Source organism: Lissotriton helveticus, chromosome 7 (genome assembly GCF_964261635.1).
Source record: "Lissotriton helveticus chromosome 7, aLisHel1.1, whole genome shotgun sequence".
Lineage (NCBI taxonomy): Eukaryota > Metazoa > Chordata > Amphibia > Caudata > Salamandridae > Lissotriton > Lissotriton helveticus.
In genome coordinates this window covers 922,292,608-922,318,232 of record NC_136068.1, presented here as the reverse complement: position 1 = coordinate 922,318,232, position 25,625 = coordinate 922,292,608, and the positions used below count along the sequence as shown (strand labels likewise).

Here is a 25,625-nt window from a genome sequence, read left to right as displayed (position 1 = left end):
AGGCATGGCTTGGCAGTTCGGGCTGGACTGTTCCCATGAGGCACAGGGTCAGACTGATTTGCATATAGCCATGTCTGAACTGGGGTGGCAGAGTGGGCTAAAGAACGGTGATGGATTCAACCCAGATCTTTTGACTGGGTGTGAGTGTTTGATTGGTTCGGATGCTCCGTCCATCACCACCCCCTTTTGTACCGCTTTTGGCCACCATAAGTGTGGCAGGGTATGCTCAGACGTGAGTCCCTTGCTCACTTTGCCACTGGATTCAAGCAAGCTGGGCTGAAGACGGCTGTAATGCCAGAAACCGGTCCTCGGAAGCTTGTTTCCGTTCCAGGGAAAGCATGGCTTGGCAGTTCGGGCTGGACTGTTCCCATGAGGCACAGGGTCAGACTGATTTGCATATAGCCGTGTCTGAACTGGGGTGGCAGAGTGGGCTAAAGAACGGTGATGGATTCAACCCAGATCTTTTGACTGGGTGTGAGTGTTTGATTGGTTCGGATGCTCCGTCCATCACCACCCCCTTTTGTACCGCTTTTGGCCGCCATAAGTGTAGCAGGGTATGCTCAGACGTGAGTCCCTTGCTCACTTTGCCACTGGATTCAAGCAAACCGGGCTGAAGACGGCTGTAATGCCAGAAACCGGTCCTCGGAAGCTTGTTTCCGGTCCAGGGAAGGCATGGCTTGGCAGTTCGGGCTGGACTGTTCCCATGAGGCACAGGGTCAGACTGATTTGCATATAGCCATGTCTGAACTGGGGTGGCAGAGTGGGCTAAAGAACGGTGATGGTTTGAACCCAGATCTTTTGACTGGGTGTGAGTGTTTGATTGGTTCGGATGCTCCGTCCATCACCACCCCCTTTTGTACCGCTTTTTGCCGCCATAAGTGTGGCAGGGTATGCTCAGATGTGAGTCCCTTGCTCACTTTGCCACTGGATTCAAGCAAGCCGGGCTGAAGGCGGCTGTAATGCCAGAAACCGGTCCTCGGAAGCTTGTTTCCGGTCCAGGGAAGGCATGGCTTGGCAGTTCAGGCTGGACTGTTCCCATGAGGCACATGGTCAGACTGATTTGCATATAGCCATGTCTGAACTGGGGTGGCAGAGTCGGCTAAAGACCGGTGATGGATTCAACTCAGATCTTTTGACTGGGTGTGAGTGTTTGATTGGTTCGGATGCTCCGTCCATCACCACCCCCTTTTGTACCACTTTTGGCCGCCATAAGTGTGGCAGGGTATGCTCAGACGTGAGTCCCTTGCTCACTTTGCCACTGGATTCAAGCAAGCCGGGCTGAAGACGGCTGTAATGCCAGAAACCGGTCCTCGGAAGCTTGTTTCCGGTCCAGGGAAGGCATGGCTTGGCAGTTCTGGCTGGACTGTTCCCATGAGGCACAGGGTCAGACTGATTTGCATATAGCCATGTCTGAACTGGAGTGGCAGAGTGGGCTAAAGAACGGTGATGAATTCAACCCAGATCTTTTGACTGGGTGTGAGTGTTTGATTGATTCGGATGCTCCGTCCATCACCACTCCCTTTTGTACCGCTTTTGGCCGCCAAAAGTGTGGCAGGGTATGCTCAGACGTGAGTCCCTTGCTCACTTTGCCACTGGATTCAAGCAAGCCGGGCTGAAGACGGCTGTAATGCCAGAAACCGGTTCTCGGAAGCTTGTTTCCGGTCCAGGGAAGGCATGGCTTGGCAGTTCGGGCTGGACTTTTTCCATGAGGTACAGGGTCAGACTGATTTGCATATAGCCATGTCTGAACTGGGGTGGCAGAGTGGGCTAAAGAACGGTGATGGATTCAACCCAGATCTTTTGACTGGGTGTGAGTGTTTGATTGGTTCGGATGCTCCGTCCATCACCACCCCCTTTTGTACCGCTTTTAGCCGCCATATGTGTGGCAGGGTATGCTCAGACGTGAGTCCCTTGCTCACTTTGCCACTGGATTCAAGCAAGCCAGGCTGAAGACGGCTGTAATGCCAGAAACCGGTCCTCGGAAGCTCGTTTCCGGTCCAGGGAAGGCATGGCTTGGCAGTTAGGGCTGGACTGTTCCCATGAGGCACAGGGTCAGACTGATTTGCATATAGCCATGTCTGAACTGGGATGGCAGAGTGGGCTAAAGAACGGTGATGGATTCAACCCAGATCTTTTGACTGGGTGTGAGTGTTTGATTGGTTCAGATGCTCCGTCCATCACCACCCCCTTTTGTTCCGCTTTTGGCCGCCATAAGTGTGGCAGGGTATGCTCAGACGTGAGTCCCTTGCTCACTTTGCCACTGGATTCAAGCAAGCCGGGCTGAAGACGGCTGTAATGCCAGAAACCGGTCCTCGGAAGCTTGTTTCCGGTCCAGGGAAGGCATGGCTTGGCAGTTCGGGCTGGACTGTTCCCATGAGGCACAGGGTCAGACTGATTTGCATATAGCCATGTCTGAACTGGGGTGGCAGAGTGGGCTAAAGAACGGTGATGGATTCAACCCAGATCTTTTGACTGGGTGTGAGTGTTTGATTGGTTCGGATGCTCCGTCCATCAATACCCCCTTTTGTACCGCTTTCGGACGCCATAAGTGTGGCAGGGTATGCTCAGACGTGAGTCCCTTGCTCACTTTGCCACTGGATTCAAGCAAGCCGGCCTGAAGACGGCTGTAATGCCAGAAACCGGTCCTCGGAAGCTTGTTTCCGGTCCAGGGAAGGCATGGCTTGGCAGTTCGGGCTGGACTGTTCCCATGAGGCACAGGGTCAGACTGATTTGCATATAGCCATGTCTGAACTGGGGTGGCAGAGTGGGCTAAAGAACGGTGATGGATTCAACCCAGATCTTTTGACTGGGTGTGAGTGTTTGATTGGTTCGGATGCTCCGTCCATCACCACCCCCTTTTGTACCGCTTTTGGCCACCATAAGTGTGGCAGGGTATGCTCAGACGTGAGTCCCTTGCTCACTTTGCCACTGGATTCAAGCAAGCTGGGCTGAAGACGGCTGTAATGCCAGAAACCGGTCCTCGGAAGCTTGTTTCCGTTCCAGGGAAGGCATGGCTTGGCAGTTCGGGCTGGACTGTTCCCATGAGGCACAGGGTCAGACTGATTTGCATATAGCCATGTCTGAACTGGGGTGGCAGAGTGGGCTAAAGAACGGTGATGGATTCAACCCAGATCTTTTGACTGGGTGTGAGTGTTTGATTGGTTCGGATGCTCCGTCCATCACCACCCCCTTTTGTACCGCTTTTGGCCGCCATAAGTGTGGCAGGGTATGCTCAGACGTGAGTCCCTTGCTCACTTTGCCACTGGATTCAAGCAAGCCGGGCTGAAGACGGCTGTAATGCCAGAAACCGGTCCTCGGAAGCTTGTTTCCGGTCCAGGGAAGGCATGGCTTGGCAGTTCGGGCTGGACTGTTCCCATGAGGCACAGGGTCAGACTGATTTGCATGTAGCCATGTCGGAACTGGGGTGGCAGAGTGGGCTAAAGAACGGTGATGGATTCAACCCAGATCTTTTTACTGGGTGTGAGTGTTTGATTGGTCCGGATGCTCCGTCCATCACCACTCCCTTTTGTACCGCTTTTGGCCGCCATAAGTGTGGCAGGGTATGCTCAGACGTGAGTCCCTTGCTCACTTTGCCACTGGATTCAAGCAAGCCGGGCTGAAGACGGCTGTAATGCCAGAAACCGGTCCTCGGAAGCTTGTTTCCGGTCCAGGGAAGGCATGGCTTGGCAGGTCGGGCTGGACTGTTCCCATGAGGCACAGGGTCAGACTGATTTGCATGTAGCCATGTCTGAACTGGGGTGGCAGAGTGGGCTAAAGAACTGTGATGGATTCAACCCAGATCTTTTGACTGGGTGTGAGTGTTTGATTGGTCCGGATGCTCCGTCCATCACCACCCCCTTTTGTACCGCTTTTGGCCACCATAAGTGTGGCAGGGTATGCTCAGACGTGAGTCCCTTGCTCACTTTGCCACTGGATTCAAGCAAGCCGGGCTGAAGACGGCTGTATTGCCAGAAACCGGTCCTCGGAAGCTTTCTTCCGGTCCAGGGTGTCAGGCTCCGCCTCTATCTCTTTGGAACTGTGCTGAAAGACCCACACCTTCCCCCGAAGAACTACCCCAATGTCCGGGTTAAAACACAGACCATTAAGGCAGTTTCACCGGGGAGGGTAAGGAAGGGAACAGCGTGGAGGGAGATCTGGAATGACAAATGAACAAGCTATTAGAATAAATCCCCCCCGTACCCACTGCTTTCTAACACTCCTCCTACTCAAACACCAAGCAAGTATTACTCTCTTTCCCTCATACCTGTAAAGGAAAATAACAAGGACTAGCGCGAGGAGAAGAGACTTGAGGTGATACCAGGGATTCTGTTTAGCTGTATAAGAGAAAAAAGAACTTGCATGAAACCCTGATGCTAACAGAGACTACGCTATTCACTCATCACGCTCCACACATACCATTTCAGTGATGCTCATACAACAGCACAGGACCCCTCGAACTTGATACCCCTCTCTCGTTTCTCCTGCGTGGAAGAGAAATAAACAATATTGTGGAGAAAACAAAATACAGCAAACAGGGTTAATTCATCCTTAACGTTGTCTGCATACTGGAAGCTTTAGTGTCTCTACTGTCGTGGCGCCAGTCCAGTGAATTCGAACTGAATAAAGTATCTAGGCGACGCTGTACAACTGCGCCTGTAATTATGTACACAGGAAGTCCTCTCTGAACAAATATGACCTCTCTCAGCCGAGAGAGTCACTTGGAATCCAGCACACACGCTACTTGCGTGCTCGAATCTGAAGCTCAAGAAAAGTCACTGGACGTCCAGCACACACGCTACTTGCGTGTTTGATACAGAAAAAGGAAGAACGGCTGACAAAGGTTATGCACAAGTGCCTATGAAGTATGATATATGTGTCAATGTTCTGTACACAAAACGTCCAGAGTGTGCCGTATCAACACTCCACTGCGAGGCAGATCCAAAAGTCATATACAAGTGAACGGTGCACCAGAGAAGAGAGTCCACAGCATCCAATTCGTTATAAGTGATTCTTTTATTGAATTTCCAATTAAAAAACAAACTCCTCAGCCAACGCGTTTCGTTCTCTAGGAACTTCCTCAGGGCTGAAAACAATCCAAAACAAATAATCAGAATTACGTAACAAAAATATAAATATAAAAACACCTAATGTGAGGAATATACTAAAGAAAAAATATGGGAAATGAAAACAAGTGAAAAATGCCCAGCTCAAACCACCATTGCATACTTATACAATTAAAAACATTTAGTAAAAAATTAAGTTAAACCATCCTAAATATTTCAATATATATACACACAGCATCTTCGTAAAATCACATAGTGAGAGTATCTATATAATAGAAAAAATATATATATAAATAAAATCACATAATGGAAATTACGTGTTATCAACATTGCATTGTAAAAAATACATCCTTTACAACAACCAAAGGGACGACATGAATGTTATATTTAACTAGACATATTCAGTAATACACCCACAGTAACATTTCAAGGAATTGAAAGTCCCAACAGAATACAACATAGTAACCCTTTGGGGTTACAATATCTATAGTTCCATATCGCACAGTGATTCGAACCTAAATGAAGTGTCTTATAACTCCATTTTACATAACGACTTAAGATTAATCAAACCATATCCTATCCGTACAATTGTAACATCAGAGGACAACAGAAGACAAAAGAGAGGCTCATCTTACCTATAGTATAAGGGGGAAAGTTCCCTGTAAGTTAGACCAATATATGAAAGTTGGAGTATTAACTAATCGGCCACTGAATAAGAGGCAAGTATATTTCCTTGGCGATAGTTGATGTATACTGCAAGCGAGTCTGTAAATAAACGATAAGGTCATATTATAGAGAGCTGAAGAAGATTAAGCTCCTCAGGCTGGTTATAGCAAAGACGCTTGCAATCCCCAATTATAGGTAGGTCCCAAAATAGTGGACAATATTCCTATCAACATTGGAAGCCAGGTGTTCAGTTCTCCAACAAACACTAGATAGATGTATACGAGTAAGGGGGGTCATGAATCAGTTATAAACGTATTTAAAGGTAAAAAGCAAATATAGGGTAAGGCGTTCAGTTCTCCGACAGGCACTAGCAAGGTGTGTCCGAATCAGGGGGGTCATTTATCAATTATAAACTTGTTTAGAGCTGCTATAATAAGAACGAACATAAGGTAACCAATTTCAAGGTCTAATCTTATTCATGCCATACTTACTAATAACGTTGACAGATATACGTCTACACAATATATGGCATGTAGATAAATATCACCGGTTAGAAACCATTGAATGGAGAATATATATATATGTATGTCTTTATACTCTCACCTTATATATTTTGGGCCGACAAAAGATGTGTCTCCCGTCGTATGATAGCTTGGGGGAAAGTTCTTATGGCGGTCACTCGCTCTAAGTTAGACAAAAGCAAAGGGGGGATATCTATTCAATTTCGATATACCAATATGCTGGTAAAAACAGAGTTACTCCAATGTGCATGGTTCCAGAATCCCAAAATGAGACATTGCTACCAACATTAAAAACAAAGAAAAAGATATTAAATTAATATAATGCCCAGTGTCGATATTACGACTACATACGTGGCATATCGTCAGGTTAGCATTGATAGAGGCGGGACCATTTACATATTAAATAAAGTGAAAGGCATCACTCTCGATCTTTACCGTCCCACCTTAAGAGTATATGAATTTACTTCACTTGCGTGGCCTGATTTAAAGTCTAGTACCCAGTATGTAATCCACCACTCGTATCACGTTGGAAATCGCATTAGATACCCAAGGCAAGTTTATATACTAAAACAAAACCCGCTCCCGGTTTGTCGACTTACCGCAATCTCCATATTCGGGAAATAAAGGAATGAACCGAGCTACCGAATGTATACCATTTAAATATCCCGGCAGGCTGATTAAGTTACCGCCCACCTCGAGAGCAAGCTTCCGCTTTCAAACAGATCACGTGATAATATGTGCCTGCATGGGCACCATCTTGTAGCGGACAGGAATACGTTTTTCAAGCATACTAATAGTTAGCGTCTTGGGTTTGTAAAACCTAATCTTTGGGAATGAACGATGGAAAATCAAGTCTACTCAAGTCCCTATATTTAAACATGAATAATATCCAAATTACCCGTACTCGCTCCTATGAGATAAAACATGCTTTAATCCTCATATGCGGATATAGTTAATATATAAAAGACAACTTTTTTGCTAATTATTTATGGCAATCCCACGTGTTCCACAGTGCATCTTCATTGTATAGGCAAACACATGTCAGTAATCCATTTTCAACCTCTAAAACCTAGAAACAAGACTGCATGCTTGTGTGGAGCCTCTCATGTCCAATAACGATATTTACATCTGTGGATGGTAGTGAGTTGCATATACAAACAAAACAAATATGTACTACATGTTCCAATCCCAACACAAGTTGTTAGACCTATCTTGATCAATCGTTTGGGCATGTAATTACCATTTGTGTAAAATTATAAGCAACTAAGCAAAAATAAAGACATTTTAAAAAACGGAAAGAGGAAAACAAAAACAAAAACAAAAACAATAACAAAAGGAGAGGAACAGCATAGAATGAACAAAGTACATTATAGGACCTTCCGTTCAAGAAAGTGAACAGGTCCTCTTCAACATCCCATGTTTGCATTAATTCCTTAAAAGGAAAACTAAACAAATATCAAATCTACGCCAGGTGTCCCCATATCCCTATTTCAGAGAAGTGAAATCCTTTGTAGCTACCGGAATACTATACATAATCTCCCTCGAGCCCTATGGGAGGGTGCAATTAGTATTACCAGATGTTATAGGAAATGGTGCATTTCGTGATCGGTATTATGACCTGCATGGATGGCCTTGAGGCGACAAATCCATCTTGCTTCTTTCTGCCTCAATAGAAGTTCTCTATTACCACCCCTTTTGGGCACGGGAACATGGTCAATGGCATGGAACCAAAAATCCAAATCATATGGATGTTCGGTTGCATAGTGATTCGTTATGGGGTATCTGATATCTGTGGTTCTTATTGCACGTTTGTGTTCCTGTATTCTAGGTTTCAGTGCACGTATGGTGCTACCAACATATATGATGTCACATCTGCAGCCAAGCACATAGACAACATACGTGGTATTACAATTCATAAAGAAATCCACATTGTACTTAGTATTTGAATTGTAACTGAAACTAGAAATCTTATTTTTCCCCATCGGACAAACATTGCATGTCCCACATGTAAAGAAACCCTTCGGCCTAACCGGAAACCAAATGGGGGTGAGTTTTGGCGTGGTTACATAACTCGGACAGAGAGTATTTCTTAAAGAAGTACCCCTCCTGTAGGTTACTGAGGGCCTATTTTCAATATGCTCCTTTAAATCTGAGATTTCTTGCAGGAGATGCCAATGTTTGCGCAGGATGTTGAAAATAGCACCACTCCGTGTGGTATATTGGGTCACGAACCTAGCCAATTGACGCCTGTTCACATTCCTGTCCCTATTCATAAGGGTATCATCTCTATTTAGTCTTTTAATTCTGTGTTCAGATCTGTCAAGTCACTGTACGTCCAGCACACACGCTACTTGCGTGTTTGAAACTGTAGCCCCCGAAGGTCACAGAGAGTCTCGAGGGCACCCGCAAACAACAATCCGAGTGCTTACCGCTACCACCGCTTACCGCCACAACCCCTCCAGACTTAGCTGAATTATCGGTGCCGCCACTGGTTTCAGATGCGGTCTTTATTTCCGGGTGTACGTCTGACCCCTCGTCTCTTGCATGACGCGATTCTCGGCATGCCGGGAATTGTAGTTCTGACTCCGACCTTCGCGGGACTTGGTAAATGTTCGGTGTTGCTCCTCACACGGGGAGGGTGTTGATTCCTTGCCATTCCGAGGGGACGAGATCTGACAGTACATCCCCCTTCACAAGGGCCACCGACCCTATACGGGTTTGTCCGGACAGGCTTTGTGGAAATTAGCCACCAACCGGGGGGCGTGCACAGCTTCAGCAGGCTCCCACGAATTCTCCTCCGGGACGTAGCCCTTCCAGGATATCAAGAAGAGCAAACGCCCCCTCACCCTCCTGGAATCCAGGATCCTCTGCTCCTCATACTCTCTGTCATGTTGAACCCAGATGGGCACGGGCAACCGACGTTGCGGACAACGGGACGGCTTCAAAAGGGATACATGGAACACCGGGTGTATCCTGAAATGTGCAGGTAGGCGCAATTGCACAGCCACTGGGTTAATGTGTTTCACAACCTTGTAGGGCCCTATAAACCTTGGATTGAATACGCTGTGCCTTCTGAATCTAATGTGCTTCGTGGACAACCATACCATATCACCACACTTGTACACCGGACTCTGCCTACGATGTTTGTCAACCTGCCTCTTGTAACTAGCCTTGGCATGTACAAGATTCTTGCACGTGGCAAGGAGCACCTTGCGAACACGCAACAACCTCTCCCTGACGTCTGGCAGCTTACTGCACGTACTAGGCAGCAACAGAGGGGTAAATCTGGGATGATGCCCATACGAACAAAAGAAAGGAGTATGCTGTGTGGACGAATGTTGGGTGCTGTTATAGGCGATCTCTGCCACCCACAACCAATCCACCCAAGCATCTGAGTTGTTCTGAACATAACAGCGCAAATACTGCTTCAGAGTCTGGTTTAGCCTCTCAGTCTGCCCATCGGTTTGCGGATGGAAACTGGTGGACAAAGAGGACGCTATTTGTAACTCCGCACACCAGGTTTTCCAGAAGCGGGCAGTGAACTGCGCCCCCCTGTCGGACACTATAGCTCTAGGGAGACCGTGTAGCCTTACAACGTGAGCCAAAAGGAGGTGAGCCAACTGACCAGCCGTAGGGACCTGCTTACATGCCACGAAGTGACCCATTTTTGTTAGGTAATCCACAACAACGATGATGGCGGTGTTCCCCTGATCTTTGGGGAGGCCGACTATGAAGTCCACTGAAAACCTCTCCCAAGGGTGTTCTGGCGTGGGCATTGGTTGCAGAAGTCCCTGTGGTTGCTGTCGATTGGATTTCATCTCGGGACATGTCGTATACTCCCTCACCCACTTCGGTACATCCGGCCGCACAGAAGGCCACCAGAACTGTGAGTCCTGAACTGCTGTTTTTCCCGCCGCTTTTCCCGCCTTCTACCATCGCACCCCGCTCCCCGCTCCCTGCCACTGCTCCCCTGCGGCCCTGCCCCCTCTCGCTTAGGACCTCTCCCCTTCCCTTCCCATTCGCCACCCCGCTCCCGCCTCCCAGCTGCTCCTCCCTCCCACTGGACACTTAAGGCGCCTCCACGCGACGGTGAGCGGTGACCTGACCTGACATCGTCAGAGACGGTCGCTCCACCCGCCGCGTGGCCCCTCCTTGAGTCACCCGGTCTCCCTGCTCCCACCGCTCGCCGCCGCTCCTGAAGGCGTGACCCCTGTGCCTTCCGCTGGTTGTTCCTCTGTGCCAGTTGTGCTTGTGCTACTATCCCCTGTGCCTTTCTCTGCTCTGTTTCTCTGCACCTGTTGTGCTGCTGTACTAGTTCCACTAGTGCCACTTTCTCCCCTGTGTTGTTTCCCCCCCCCCGTGTGGTGACTCTGCTGGGTGAGTCCTGAACTGCCATTTTTCCCGCCGTTTTTCCCGCCTTCTACCGTCGCACCCCGCTCCCTGCCGCTGCTCCCCTGCGGCCCCACCCCCCTCTCGCTTAGGACCTCTCCCCTTCCCTTCCCATTCGCCACTTCGCTCCCGCCTCCCAGCTGCTCCTCCCATGCTCTGCCCCCCCTACTCTCCACTAATGGCAGAGTCCGCACGGACGCTCAGCAGGCGCGCCAAAGGCAAGCCCGTCTACGCCCGTCCGCGCCTGGACCGCGCCCAGTGCCAGGACCCCTGGCCCCCGAGGATGCCAGCCTACACGACGGACTTACGACGCCGCCACCCTCAACGCACTCAACTCCGGCCGGAAGCCCACCTGCTACCGAGCCACCCCGAGACGCACCCACGGACCCTTCACCTGCAAGGCCTGCAAGTTCACCTGCCTCCGACCCTGCACCGCACCCGCCAAGCCAAACACCAGCAAGACCCACCTCAAGTGCATCCTGCTCAACACCCGCTCCATCCACAGACACGCCATCGTACTCTGGAACCTGCTCGACGCAACTTCACCAGACGTCGCCTTCCTCACGGAAACCTGGATGAATGCCTCCTCTGCACCAGACATTGCCATCGCCATCCCAGACGGATACAAGATCACCCGGAAGGACCGTATCAACCAGACGGGAGGAGGCATCGCCATCGTACACAAGAACACCATCCGCATCACGACCGACTCCAACGACACCTTCCCCGCCGCAGAGCACCTCCACTTCCAGATACACGCCGACCCAAAGACGACGCTCAGAGGCACCCTCATCTACAGACCCCCGGGACCACGCACACAATTCAGCGACAACATCACGGACTTCATCAGCCCGCACGCCCTCCCCTCCGCTGACTACATCCTCCTAGGGGACCTCAACTTCCATCTGGAGAACAACAAGGACCGCAACACCGCTGCCCTACTGGAAAACCTCGCCAACCTCGGACTCAAGCAACTGGTCAACACCCCCACCCACTACGCCGGCCACACACTGGATCCCGTCTTCTCCTCCAGCAAGTACATCACCTTCAGCCACTCCACCGGACTTCACTGGACCGACCACAGCTGTGTCCACTTCAGCTTCAGAAGAACCACGACCCACCACCACCCGCAACAGGTTCCTCACAGGAGCTGGAGCAAGATCACCGCCGAGCAGCTCACCACCTCCCTCAGCCAGAACCCACCCGCCAGCACAACGGACCCCAACGAAGCTGCCCGCAACTTCACGCAGTGGCTGACCGCCTGCGCCGACGACCTCGCGCCACTGAAGAACCCTCCCACCAGACCCAGAAGCAAGAAGGCCTCCTGGTTCACCGACGAACTCAAGGACTCCAAGAAGAACTGCCGCACCCTCGAGAAAGCCTGGCTCCGCGACCAGACCACTGACAACATGACCGCCCTCAGACACGCCACCCGCAAGCACCACCAGCTTATCCGCACCACCAAGAAGAAATCACTGAAGGAACGACTGGACAACAACGCCCACGACAACAAGGAGCTCTTCAACATAGTCAAGGAGTTCTCCAACCCCAGCACCGGCAACAACGACATCACTCCTTCACAAGATCTCTGTGACTCTCTCGCCTCGTTCTTTCACCGCAAGATCGCCGACATCCCAACAGCTTCGGCGCAACATCCACGCACCCTACCGTCGAACCAACACCCCCCACCGCCACCCTCCGCACCTGGACCACGATGAGCACCATCCACTCCGGATCTCCAACTGACCCCTGCCCCCACCACGTCTTCAACAAAGCCGACTCCACCATCGCACCCCAACTCCGGAACATCATCAACACCTCCTTCGACACCGCCACCTTCCCGGAGAGCTGGAAACATGCCGAGCTCAGCGCCCTACTGAAGAAACCAACAGCGAACCCCACCGACCTCAAGAACTTCCACCCCATCTCGCTCCTCCCTTTTCCTGCCAAAGTCATCGAGAAGACCGTCAACAGACAGCTTGCCGCCTTCCTGGAGACAAACGGATCCCTCGACCCCTCGCAATCCGGTTTCAGAGCCAACCACAGCACCGAGATCGCCCTGATCGCAGCCACCGACGACATCCGAGCCCTGCTCGTCAACGGGGAAACAGCGGCACTCATCCTCCTGGACCTCTCTGCAGCGTTCAACACTGTCTGCCACCGCACCCTAGTTCAACGCCTAAGCAACATCGGTATCCAAGAGAAGGCACTGGAGTGGATCATCTCGTTCCTCGCCGGAAGAACAAAGAGAGTCCCACTCCCCCCGTTTCGATCCAAGGCCACCAAAGTCATCTGCGGCGTCCCGCAAGGATCATCACTCAGCCCCACCCTCTTCAACGTCTACATGAGACCTCTTGCAGCCATCGCACACCAGCACAACCTCCACATCATCTCCTACCCCGACGACACACATCTGATCCTCTCCCTCACCCGAGACCCCGACACCGCCAGAACTAGCCTACACGAAGGGATGAAAGACGTCGCCGAATGGATGAAGAATAGCCGCCTGAAACTGAACTCAGACAAGACGGAAGTCCTCATCCTGGGACCATCGCCCTCTGCCTGGGACGACTCCTGGTGGCCCCCCGCCCTGGGCACCACTCCCAAGCCAACAGACCACGCACGCAACCTGGGCTTCATCCTGGACTCCTCCCTCTCGATGACCAGACAAGTCAACGCCGTCTCCTCATCATGCTTCAACACCCTACGCATGCTCCGCAAGATCTTCCGCTGGATCCCGACCGAAACCAGAAAGACGGTCACCCAGGCTCTCGTCACCAGCCGACTGGACTACGGAAACACCCTCTACGCCGGAACCACAGCCAAGCTACAGAAAAGACTCCAACGCATCCAGAACGCCTCCGCCCGACTCATCCTGGACATCCTCCGACGCAGCCACATCTCCGGCCACCTGAGGGACCTGCACTGGCTCCCCGTCAGCAAGAGGATCACGTTCAGGCTCCTCACCCACGCACACAAGTCTCTCCACGACCTGGGCCCCAAGTACCTCAACGACCGCCTGTCCTTCTACACGCCCACCCGTCAGCTACGTTCTACTAGCCTCGCCCTCGCCACCGTACCACGCATCCGAAGAGCCAACGCCGGAGGCAAATCCTTCTCCTACCTGGCGGCCAAGACATGGAACTCCCTCCCCATCCACCTTCGGCTGACCCAGGACCATCTCACCTTCAGGAAACAACTCAAGACCTGGCTGTTCGAGCAATAGCAGACCCCTTCCCCCAAGCGCCTTGAGACCCTTCCGGGTGAGTAGTGCGCTATACAAATGTTATGATTGATTGATTAATTGAACTGTCTCAACACATTCTCCAACGTTTTCACGTATCCCATGTGTCCTGCACAAGGGGTGTCATGGCACCAGGAATACACAAGCCTTCTCAGGATGTTTGTTGGCACGAGTACTTGATTTCCTCTCATGGGTACTCCATGTTTCATCGTCCATTCAGGATGATGCCTAATCCATGTTCTCCACACACAGGTCTGTACACCGTTTCTCACTCCGGAGAGGAAATCCCTGGTTTGTGTGACACCAACCACTCGAGAAGGTTCGATGATCGCTCTATCTGGTTTCAGGGTATGCAGTGTTGGATGTTCTTGTCGGGTCAAGGCATCCGCTTTCTTGTTGTTTGAGCCAGGTCTGAAAGTGACAAAAAACCGATACTCCTCAAAGAACAACATCCATCGTAATTGTCGCGGGGTGAGATGTCTTGCGTCCCGCATGAACTGTAGGTTCCGATGGTCGGTATAAACGGTGACCAATAATTTTGCACCCAGCAACCAATGTCTCCATTCCAAGAAGGCATCCCGGATGGCCATCAGCTCCTTTTCGGCTATTGTGTAATTACATTCAGCCGCTCTTAATTTCCGAGACATGAAAGCGATGGGGTGCAACACTCCGGTGGTCTTGTTTCTTTGGGACAGTACTGCACCAATCGCAACTTCCGAGGCATCCGCCTCCACCACAAACGGCAATTCAGGATTGGCATGGATCAATATCGGTGCCGTAGAGAAGGAGGTCTTTAACTGCTCGAACGACTGCTGCGCCTTCTGATCCCAAACAAAGGGGGCGTTCTTCCGTGTAAGGCGGGTTAGCGGGGTCACCAATCCAGAAAAATCATGGATGAATCTACTATAAAAGTTAGCGAACCCCAATAGGCTCTGTATATCCTTGACGTTACAAGGACGTGGCCATTCTTTCACCGCCTTGACCTTTCTTTCCGCCATCACTTGTCCCGATGGGGTAAGCATCACTCCCAGAAATTCCACGGTGGTGACATGGAACTCACATTTAGTGATTTTACAGTATAGATGATGGGACAACAGGGCTTGCAACACCTGGCTTACGTGTTCTTCGTGGTCTTTCATGGAATCCGAGTAAATCAGGATGTCGTCGATGTACACAACAACATGATGGTCCAGGAATTCTCGTAAGACTTCATTAATGAAGAATTGAAATGCCGCCGGGGCATTGCACAATCCGAAGGGCATCACGAGATACTCATAAAGCCCATACCGCGTCTTAAATGCTGTTTTCCACTCGTCACCTTGCCGTATTCTGACAAGGTGATAAGCCCCCCTCAGGTCTAGCTTGGTGTACGCGGTGGCTGATCTTACTTGCTCCAACAGGACCGGAATCAATGGCAGTGGGTATTGGTTCTTTACCGTGATGGTGTTCAAGGCTCTATAGTCAATACAGCATCTTTTCTCGCCATTGGCTTTAGGAATGAAAAACAGTGGCGATGCCGCTGGGGACCTAAAAGGCCTGATATATCCAAGGGCCAAGTACTTATCTAGATAGGCTCATAGGATTTCGTTCTCTGGTATCGTGAGTGCGTATATTCTGCCATTGGGCACCACCGATCCTGGAAGGAGGTCGATCCGGCAGTCATACGAACGGTGAGGAGGAAGCGTCTTGGCTTTAACATCGCTGAACACTTCTTCGTACGCAGAATAACAAGGAGGAAGGGAGACTTCTTTTTCAGCGGCCGTGGCTATATGTAGTCCCGAAGCCAATGCCCCTGAAGGGTTTATTCTTTCGTAACAGCAATGGTCTTGGCAGTATACGGACTGGAAAAGCACCTTGCCGGAGGTCCAGTGAATATGGGGTTCATGTGTCTTCAACCACGGTGGTCCCAGGATGACCCCATACTGAGGTGCCTCTATAATATTGAATGATATCTCCTCATGGTGTGTTCCGCCATAGGAAAGAACATATTCCGGGGTGTGATACAGTATGGGTCCCGCATTCAACTCTTTACCGTCAACTGCATATACCGTTTCTGGTTGTTCTTTGGCAATTAAGAGTACCCCTAGGCGCTCGGCTTCCGTGAAATCCATGAAACAACCGGTAGCGCCCGAGTCGACCATAGCTCTGATGTTCCTTTCCTTAGATGCGATTACTAGAGACATGTGTAAGAACTGGTGGTTCTTCTCGGTTTCTTTTTCTGGTGTGATGGAAGGGATGGTAATTCTGCTTGATGGTTCCCCTCCACTCGCCTTCAAGCTTTGTAGTTTTCCTGTTCCGTTTCAGTGGTTCCTGCTGCTACTTGTCCAATCTTGCCCCTGCCAGGCTTGGGTTTTACCGGACATTCCCTCAGGAAATGTCCCTTCTTCCCACAATATAAACAGAGACCTTGTTTCCGGTGGTAGTTCTTTTCACTGAGCGTCAACGAGGCTCGAACTGCTCCGATATCCATTGCTTCCGGCCCCGAGGAAATCTTTTCCCCGTGCCCTGAGTTTTCATAGGGTAAAACAGGCTTTTCCTTCGTCCGATGATCCCCTTTTCGCTCTTTCATCCTGTGATCAAGGCGTAAAGCGAGTTCAATTAGTGCGGAGCAAGTACGAGGTTGTGGATCAATTTGAGCCAACACATCCTTTAGGTCATCATTCAAGCCTTGGTAGAAGAGGGCAGATTGTTTGTCTTCAGGCCAGTCTGTTTCAGCCACCAAACGACGGACGTTATTCAGATATGTAACCAAATCTGAGCTGCCTTGTCTTAATTTCAGCAGGTCTCTATCAGTTGTAAAGGTCTCAGCTCGCCTGTCAAAGGTTTTCTCAAAAGCAGCACGAAAGTCATCCGAAGCATAGAGTAAGGGGTCGTCTCTCCTCACAACAGGGACAGCCCATTGGGCTGCCTCACCCCCTAAATGCGAGATGAGAAAGGCCACTCTTGCTTGATTGGTGGCAAACATCTTTGGTTTGCACATAAAGTGCAACAATACTTGTGTTATGAACACTTGTATTTTACTGTTGTCTCCGTAAAAACGTTCAGGTGGGGCTAGAGGTATCTGAGCGGGCATCTCCACTATCACTGAGGTAGAAGGAACCTGACTCCCCTTCCCAGGGCCTGGGGCGTTTGGGTTCTGTCCATTCTGGCTTTCAATTGGGCATTCTCTGCTCTGGCAGCCGCCACTTCTCTATTGGAGGCTGCAAGTTCGCCTTGAACCTGCACCAGAGCTGCCAGTACATCGTCTAGCGTGGTCATGGTGTATTCCAGCACAGCCAAGAAGAGAGCATATTCTTGGGCCGATAATTCTGTCAGGCTCCGCCTCTATCTCTTCGGAACTGTGCTGAAAGACCCACACCTTCCCCCGAAGAACTACCCCAATGTCCGGGTTAAAACACAGACCATTAAGGCAGTTTCACCGGGGAGGGAAAGGAAGGGAACAGCGGGGAGGGAGATCTGGAATGACAAATGAACAAGCTATTAGAATAAATCCCCCCGTACCCACTGCTTTCTAACACTCCTCCTACTCAAACACCAAGCAAGTATTACTCTCTTTCCCTCATACCTGTAAAGGAAAATAACATGGACTAGCACGAGGAGAAGAGACTTGAGGTGATACCAGGGATTCTGTTTAGCTGTATAAGAGAAAAAAGAACTTACATGAAACCCTGATGCTAACAGAGACTACGATATTCACTCATCACGCTCCACACATACCATTTCAGTGATGCTCATACAACAGCACAGGACCCCTCGAACTTTATACCCCTCTCTCGTTTCTCCTGCGTGGAAGAGAAATAAACAATATTGTGGAGAAAACAAAATACAGCAAACAGGGTTAAATAATCCTTAACGTTATCTGCATACTGGAAGCTTTAGTGTCTCTACTCTCGTGGCGCCAGTCCAGTGAATTCGAACATGAATAAAGTATCTGGGCGACGCTGTACATCTGCGCCTGTAATTATGTACACAGGAAGTCCTCTCTGAACAATTATGACCTCTCTCAGCCGAGAGAGTCACTTGGAATCCAGCACACACGCTACTTGCGTGCTCGAATCTGAAGCTCAAGAAAAGTCACTGGACGTCCAGCACACACGCTACTTGCGTGTTTGAAACTGTAGCCCCAGAAGGTCACAGAGAGTCTCGAGGGCACCCGCAAACAACAATCCGAGTGCTTACCGCTACCACCGCTTACCGCCACAACCCCTCCGGACTTAGCTGAATTATCGGCGCCGCCGCTGGTTTCAGATGCGGTCTTTATTTCCGGGTGTACGTCTGACCCTGCGTCTCTTGCATGACGCGATTCTCGGCATGCCGGGAATTGTAGTTCCGACTCCGACATTCGCGGGACTTGGTAAATGTTCGGTTTTGCTCCTCACACAGGGAGGGTGTTGATTCCTTGCCATTCCGAGGGGGCGAGATCTGACACAGGGAAGGCATGGCTTGGCAGTTCGGGCTGGACTGTTCCCATGAGGCACAGGGTCAGACTGATTTGCATACAGCCATGTCTGAACTGGGGTTGCAGAGCGGGCTAAAGAACGGTGATGGATTCAACCCAGATCTTTTGACTGGGTGTGAGTGTTTGATTGGTTCGGATGCTCTGTCCATCACCACCCCCTTTTGTACCGCTTTTGGCCGCCATAAGTGTGGCAGGGTATGCTCAGACGTGAGTCCCTTGCTCACTTTGCCACTAGATTCAAGCAAGCCGGGCTGAAGACGGCTGTAATGCCAGAAACCGGTCTTCGGAAGCTTGTTTCCAGTCCAGGGAAGGCATGGCTTGGCAGTTCGGGCTGGACTGTTCCCATGAGGCACAGGGTCAGACTGATTTGCATATAGCCATGTCTGAACTGGGGTGGCAGAGTGGGCTAAAGAACGGTGATGGATTCAACCCAGATCTTTTGACTGGGTGTGAGTGTTTGATTGGTTCGGATGCTCCGTCCATCATCACCCCCTTTTGTACCGCTTTTGGCCGCCATAAGTGTGGCAGGGTATGCTCAGACGTGAGTCCCTTGCTCACTTTGCCACTGGATTCAAGCAAGCTGGCCTGAAGACGGCTGTAAAGCCAGAAACCGGTCCTCGGAAGCTTGTTTCCGGTCTAGGGAAGGCATGGCTTGGCAGTTCGGGCTGGACTGTTCCCATGAGGCACAGGGTCAGACTGATTTGCATATAGCCATGTCTGAACTGGGGTGGCAGAGTGGGCTAAAGAACGGTGATGGATTCAACCCAGATCTTTTGACTGGGTGTGAGTGTTTGATTGGTTCGGATGCTCCGTCCATCACCACCCCCTTTTGTACCACAAACAGAGGTAAAGCAACTCAACAACATCTACAACGCCGCTGCAGAGTCCTGAAGGCACCGCAGAGGGCACCGCCGCACCGCAACCTTGGTCTCACCGATGACGCCTGTTGATGCCACAACTGAGCCGCTGCTTGCACCGCAACCTGTGGGCACCGCACTCTTCACCTCCTTGCTTCACGCCGAAGCTTTGGCACCATAGAGAGCACCGATGCAATGCCGCACCGAAACCTTGGTCTCACTGCCGCCGCCTGTTGATGCTACCAATGAGCCACTGGTCGCACTGCGACCTGTGGGCACGGTACTCCGAACCGCCTCACTTCACGACAAAGCTTTGGCACCGCAGAGAGCACTGCCACAACGCGACCTTGGTCTCACCGACGACACCTATTGACGCCACCACCGAGCCGCTGCTCGGACCGCACCTGTGGGCACCGCACTCCACACCGCCTCGCTACACGCAGAAGCTTTGGCACCGCAGAGGGCACCGCCGCAATGCCGCACCGTGACCTTCCTCTCACCGACGATGCGTGTTGATGCCGTGACCTGTGGGCACCACACTCTGCACCGCCTTGCTTCGCAAGATTGCCTTGGCCTTTCTGAAGCCGCCGCTCCACACCAAAATCAACTCCGCTGCTTGCACTGTGGTTCGAGGGCACCGCTCGTAAGTTACACGACGTATCGCCCTCATCCCGCACCGCAGCCGTGGCCTACTGATGCCGGTGTCATCGACTCCAGTTCGTCAGCCGACAAGAGTGCTTCAGCAACAATGACACCACTGCTGGTACCGTGACCTGCTAGCACCATGGCGAGCACCGCCTTCATCTCGCTTGGCGACTCTGGTCTCACCGACGACACCATCTGACGCTGTCACTGAGCCGCTGCTCGCACCGCGACCTGGGGGCACCTCACACCGCACCGCTGCACTTCGCACCCCAGCACCCGACACCTGCCAGCGCTCCTGATTCCATCAGAGTGGAGCTCGGCCTGCAACTCAAGTGACTTCATGGGTATCAACGCCCTGCATGTCTCACAGGTACTGTTTGCAAGTTTTTGGACACCGTAGCTGGCCTGCGACCCCACGACCAGCCAGAACTGTTGGATTTTTTGTTCACGATGCCGTGAATGCCTCGGACTGAGCTATTGACCTCAAGGACCTATTTTTAAAGCTTATTTTGATAAGTGAAGATTTTGAAGTATAGTATTGTGGATTTTTATCATATTTGGTCTTGTCTTAAGTATATAAAAATGTGATATTTTTCTGAACTGTTGTGGTGTCCTTTTGTAGTGCATACACTGTTTTACTGTTGGTTATGTGCAAAGGCTTTACACATTGCCTCTAAGATAAGCCTGGCTGCTCATGCCAAGCTACCAAGGGATGAGCAGGGTTTATTTTAGAAGTGTAACTCCCTTATCCTGACTAGAGTGGTAGTTTCTGCCTCGCTTTGGCGCAAGTCTCAGCTAGCCAGAAATCCAATTTCTAACAGTGGCTCAAGTAACAATGGATAGACCTTAATAGGACTTCAAAGATCACTATGCAAAGTGATATTTGGATTTTACTCTAAGATCCTTTTTAGAAAAGAAGTGCAAATGTGTCCATTTAAATCACTTTGGGCCAGCCATATTGGCAAAAACACGATAAGCTATAAATTTCAATTAAAATTTCCAAACATCTTTTCTCCATATGTATCTAGCTCTCAGTTTGCTCCTTAAGGCTCTATTTCACTTCCTCTCTTCTCTTCTCATCTCTTAATCTCTGTCCCCGCTGCCTCCTCACCCTTTTCCATTTTACCCCTTTCTGTTGGCCTCTCAATCTGTCTCTTTCCATTCCAGCCTTTCCTGCCCTCTCTCACTTTTTCTTTTTACTATCCTTTCTTTCTCTCCTTCTCCTCTAATGTCCTAGAACCACTTCTCTCTCTCTTCGCTGTAATTCTCAATATTTGTAGTCTGTTCCTAGCCCTCTTCTCCATAGACCATGTATGTCAAAATAACCTTTCTCTTGGCTGTGAATGGCCATGAGCAGCAGCTGTCACCTTCCTTTTCACCACTGTACTTTTCCCTGGTGCTAGTCCTGGAAGCCTACCATCCTGGGGGCCTTCTGGAGCGAAAGAAGTACCCTACGACCTTAGAACAAAGAGGTCAGTGCAGTGTGCCCATCATATCCCTGCCACTTGTTTTCCAGTCTTGTTGGGCAAGATATCAAGTTGCAAGTATGTTGTGGGTTTAAACTATTTTAGGCTAGAGGACAACTTGTTGACTCCCACCACACTACCTTCACAGTGCGTGGATTTCAACCGGTCGTCCACAGTAGTGGAAAAGCAAATGTTTCTGGTAAAATAACCATAAACATTTTCTTTTCAAAATAAAAGTTGGAAGTGCTTCCCTCGAGTCCTAAATGGATTTATTTTTTGTTTTGTTGGATTGCGCCTCATGTAGTGATACTGATATCACAGCAAAACAAAATTGAAAATAGACTGTGCTGATAGAGTCTGCGGGAATCTACAAATGTCCTACCACACAGCATTCCTACTCTTCTCCCAATAACAATAGTATCCCACTTGTGTGGCAAGCCTATTGCCCACGAAAGCAACGGTCTCAAACATCAAGATTTTGCAAATTTACTAATTCTGGCAATGTGGGTAGCGGCTTTATTTAGGCTAGGGCTCAGACGTCACCTAGGGGGGCATGCCAGGGCCAGACATTTCGAGAAAAAAGGCACTAACGGTAGTCAGGGGTGGTGTGGCATGCATGGATCCCAATACCTTTTCTTACTCAGAATGTCCTGCAAACACCAAACTTAGGCTACATCACAGATTTTCCTCATCTCTCTGTGAATGAAAATTCTGGAATCTGTGAGGATCCATACAAATGCTACCACCCGGCGATCTCACACTTCTACCAATTAAAAGGATACTCCAAAGGTTCACTAAGTATTATGCATTGAATACATTAAATATATGGGGCCTCATAACATCAGTTTATTTTCTATTAACATAAATTAAATTAAGAAAAAGCAGAATATCAAAGGAGTCAATACATTTCCAAAAGCAGATTCATACTACACAGATCTGGGATGGCAATATGTAAAAATTAGAAGATGCTAGTGAATGTTGTGTGGAGGTGTCTAGAGAGCTAATACAAAGGCTTTCAGCCTCAGATGCCCTGATTATGGTATCCACAATATTTGGTTCAAGGAGACAAATCCTCACTGCGTTGACCCACACAGGTTTATCTAGATATTAATCCATTTTTGAAAGATAGGTAGTCAGTTATAGCTGTCCATTGTGACATGGCAGGGTATTTTGGATCATTTCAGATTCACACTACTGCTTGTTAGACTATTTACAGCCCTCAGCAGCAAGTGCATTAACCTAGCAAACCATCTAGCTCCTGCAAACAAAATAAATATATCTAGAACTGATACATTACCTCACCAGACAATATTTATCAATAGGTCATTGCCCCTAGAAAATGTGTAGGCTGTAACAATGCAAGTCAAATGTAAGTATTGTCTGACTTGTGATGGCTCTTCCATAGCCCAATAGACTAAACAAAGCATTATGCCATATTAGAGTTTGGAGATTTCCTGATTGGACATTGCTTCTAAATGGCTGGTAGGTTTAGGTAGTGGCAACGATGTATGGATCAGGAATAGGAAAAGTCATGAAAGTTGCTAACTTAAGGAGAATATGACTCAATGATATGCCCAGTTGTGCAATCTTTTCACACAGCAAAATCTTGTTTGACACATCGTATGTGAAAGGTGAGAAGGGAGTTTCGTTAAGGTCCATTGATGATTTCTTGGTCTAACAGCTATGACTGGGAACTACTGTTGGTACCACCTTTCACATCAGCTCCTCACACACAACTTGTGTCATCCCGCAAGGGTCTATCCCCTCTATTATTCAACATCTACCTAAACAACTTACCGAATCTGATAAAATTATTCTACTTCATTGGTTACAACTATGCTTATAACACCCAAATCATTTTGGAAATGGATGTTCTGGAAGAACAATTCAAAATGTCGTGACTGCTGACGGGCCAGGAACACATAGATGATGAATAACCATTTTCAGCTTAATACCGCAAAGACAATTATGATCTGCGTACAATGGCAGAAATGCCAGCTTACCACCATATGGCCTAAGGAACATGAGCCCTCTCCAACAATATCAAAGTCAAAACCGAAAGGCAACCATGGATTCAGACCTTTACTTGGTACCACATCTTAACAATGTCACGCAGAGCGACTTCTACACAATGAAAACACTAGGTTGCTTCTTCCCATGCCTTGAATGTCAACATAAACTGCAAGCCATCCTCACACTCATAATCCCCAAGCTTGACTATGTCTACAGCCCATACCTTAACATGCTCACATTCATCATACGCAAAATACAATGAATCCAACATGCTGCGGCAAGACTTATTCTCCACCTTCACTCCATTCTTGCAATCACTCCACTGGCTATATATGGCTATAAGAGCAATGTTCAAGACACTTTGCATTGTCCACAGAGCCTCCTAAGAAAAAGTACCACTATACCTCCAAGTTAAAACTAAGCAATAGAAACAAAACTAGACACTGCACTCCAGGCTTGCACCAATTGTCAGCATAACATCTTAGTATAAGAAATCGGTAGGAGGCACTGCTTTCTCAGTACAAGCTGCCAAGCTCTGAAACTCACTACCAGCCAGCATTTGAAACATTCAGGAGCATATACACTTCAGAAGACAGTTGGAAATATGGATATTTCCAAGACAGCTACACTATCCCACATCCCAGCAACAGAAACCACAAAGACAATTGCACCCTCAGACTCAATCTTCAGCTTACAATCCACAGGTTGGAAACAACCCAACCAGCAACTACTTTTTATAGGCATGTAAGTTCAGGAGGGCTGACCAATGTTCTCCAGTGTATTTCATGGTCATGTAATTTCATATTCACATTTCTGGCCCACACTAATACTAACAACATAACACTCAGAGGTTATCAGCCAACTGTAATGTACACATCTTACATTCATGTAAGCCGTTATCTGCTACAAGTGTTGCTATTCAATAGTACTGTGCAGGCAATAAACCAGCCATTGAAAATTGAACAGCCATGGAATAACTGAAGAGATCTGTCACACACTGCTGGTCAATCAGAGGACTTTAACCTTCTATGTGTCTGCATGTCCCAAGTATCTGAACACCGTGGCTGCTTTCTTACATCTCACAATGACACTCATATATGGGATGACAGTAACGATGCCCATCCCAGCAGATTTCTCCACTTCGCTCTCCCTTCAACCATATCAGCTCAGGACCACAAATATACAAACATCTCAGATTTGTCAACACCGTGCAGTAATCAGCTAATGCGCATCTGTCTCTCACATTTTATCAACCACCACACTGCTACGCCTTGAATCCCATCCGATAACTGCACCTCAGTGATCAATATGCACAACATGGAAACACTTCTGTGGCGGGGTTGAATGAAGGGACCGGACACTTGTTCTGGACAAGTAGGGTTTTATTTTTATGAAAGTTCTCTTATAGCGTGATGTGAGTCTCTCTCTTGCAAAGTCTCCTGGATCCGTGTTTGCGGTTTCCCTCTTACAGGGTACAGGTTCAGTGGCCTTGTTCTTCCTGCTTTCACTCCCCTCTTCGTGGACCTGGATTGCTCGCACCACCAGCCATACGGGAAAGGAACACAGAGAAGTGGCTTTCAGGACACTGCTTGTTGGTCCAAATGCCCAAGGGGAGCCGGGAGTGTTTAGGGTCACCGCTGCACACGTGCTTTGTCAAGAGTTCTATACAAGGGCGTGTGAGGATGTAGTTGTGAGGAAAGGGTGAGGGGAATGGAAAAACCGGGTAAGGTAGGAGTATTTATACTATATACAAAAGCGGGTAGCCAGATGTTAGCGTTCTAAGGTGGGAAGCCTCCCCGCCTCCCTACCCAGCCTGTGAACCGGCTCCGTACCTGCTTCAGCCACACTCCTCCCTCGGGAGTGTGGCACGGCGCTTCCTGGGGACGGTGGCCTCCTGGCTTCTCTGCTCCCTCAGCGAGTGCGCGTCTTCTTCCCTCGTTACGAGAACAGCCTCCTTCGTCTTGCTCCAAAAAACCAACTCCGTCTCCCTCCTGGGTGTCGTCACACGCTGAGCACTGTTCTTCCGCTCTTTTGGCCAATCCTGCGGTTCCTACATCAGACGGGGGCGGGACTTCATCCTCCACATATGCCCAGTTAAAGGAGCCGTCTCCCATGTCCTCTTCTGGCGACGCGAAGAGGGGATGTGGGTCTGAACATCAGTCGTTCTGTGGTGATTGAAGAGATGGGGAAGAAGCAGAGTCAACGGCCCACCAGTCATTTGAGGGTGGCACCTCTTCCTCCCGCCCGGACACCTTTTTACAACTTCCCATATAGGAGCCAAAGAAACAACATTCTTCGAAGC

General features: G+C 49.4%; 1 long non-coding RNA gene across 1 annotated transcript; it reads right to left on the bottom strand.

Moving 5' to 3' along the window:
* Positions 1 to 5,698: 5,698 nt before the first annotated feature.
* Positions 5,699 to 25,296, bottom strand: LOC144767132 (uncharacterized). The gene is made up of 3 exons (XR_013598067.1): positions 25,156 to 25,296; positions 6,333 to 6,413; positions 5,699 to 5,828 (listed from the first exon to the last, which is right to left on the bottom strand). It is a non-coding gene; the product is annotated as an uncharacterized LOC144767132 (long non-coding RNA).
* Positions 25,297 to 25,625: the final 329 nt, after the last annotated feature.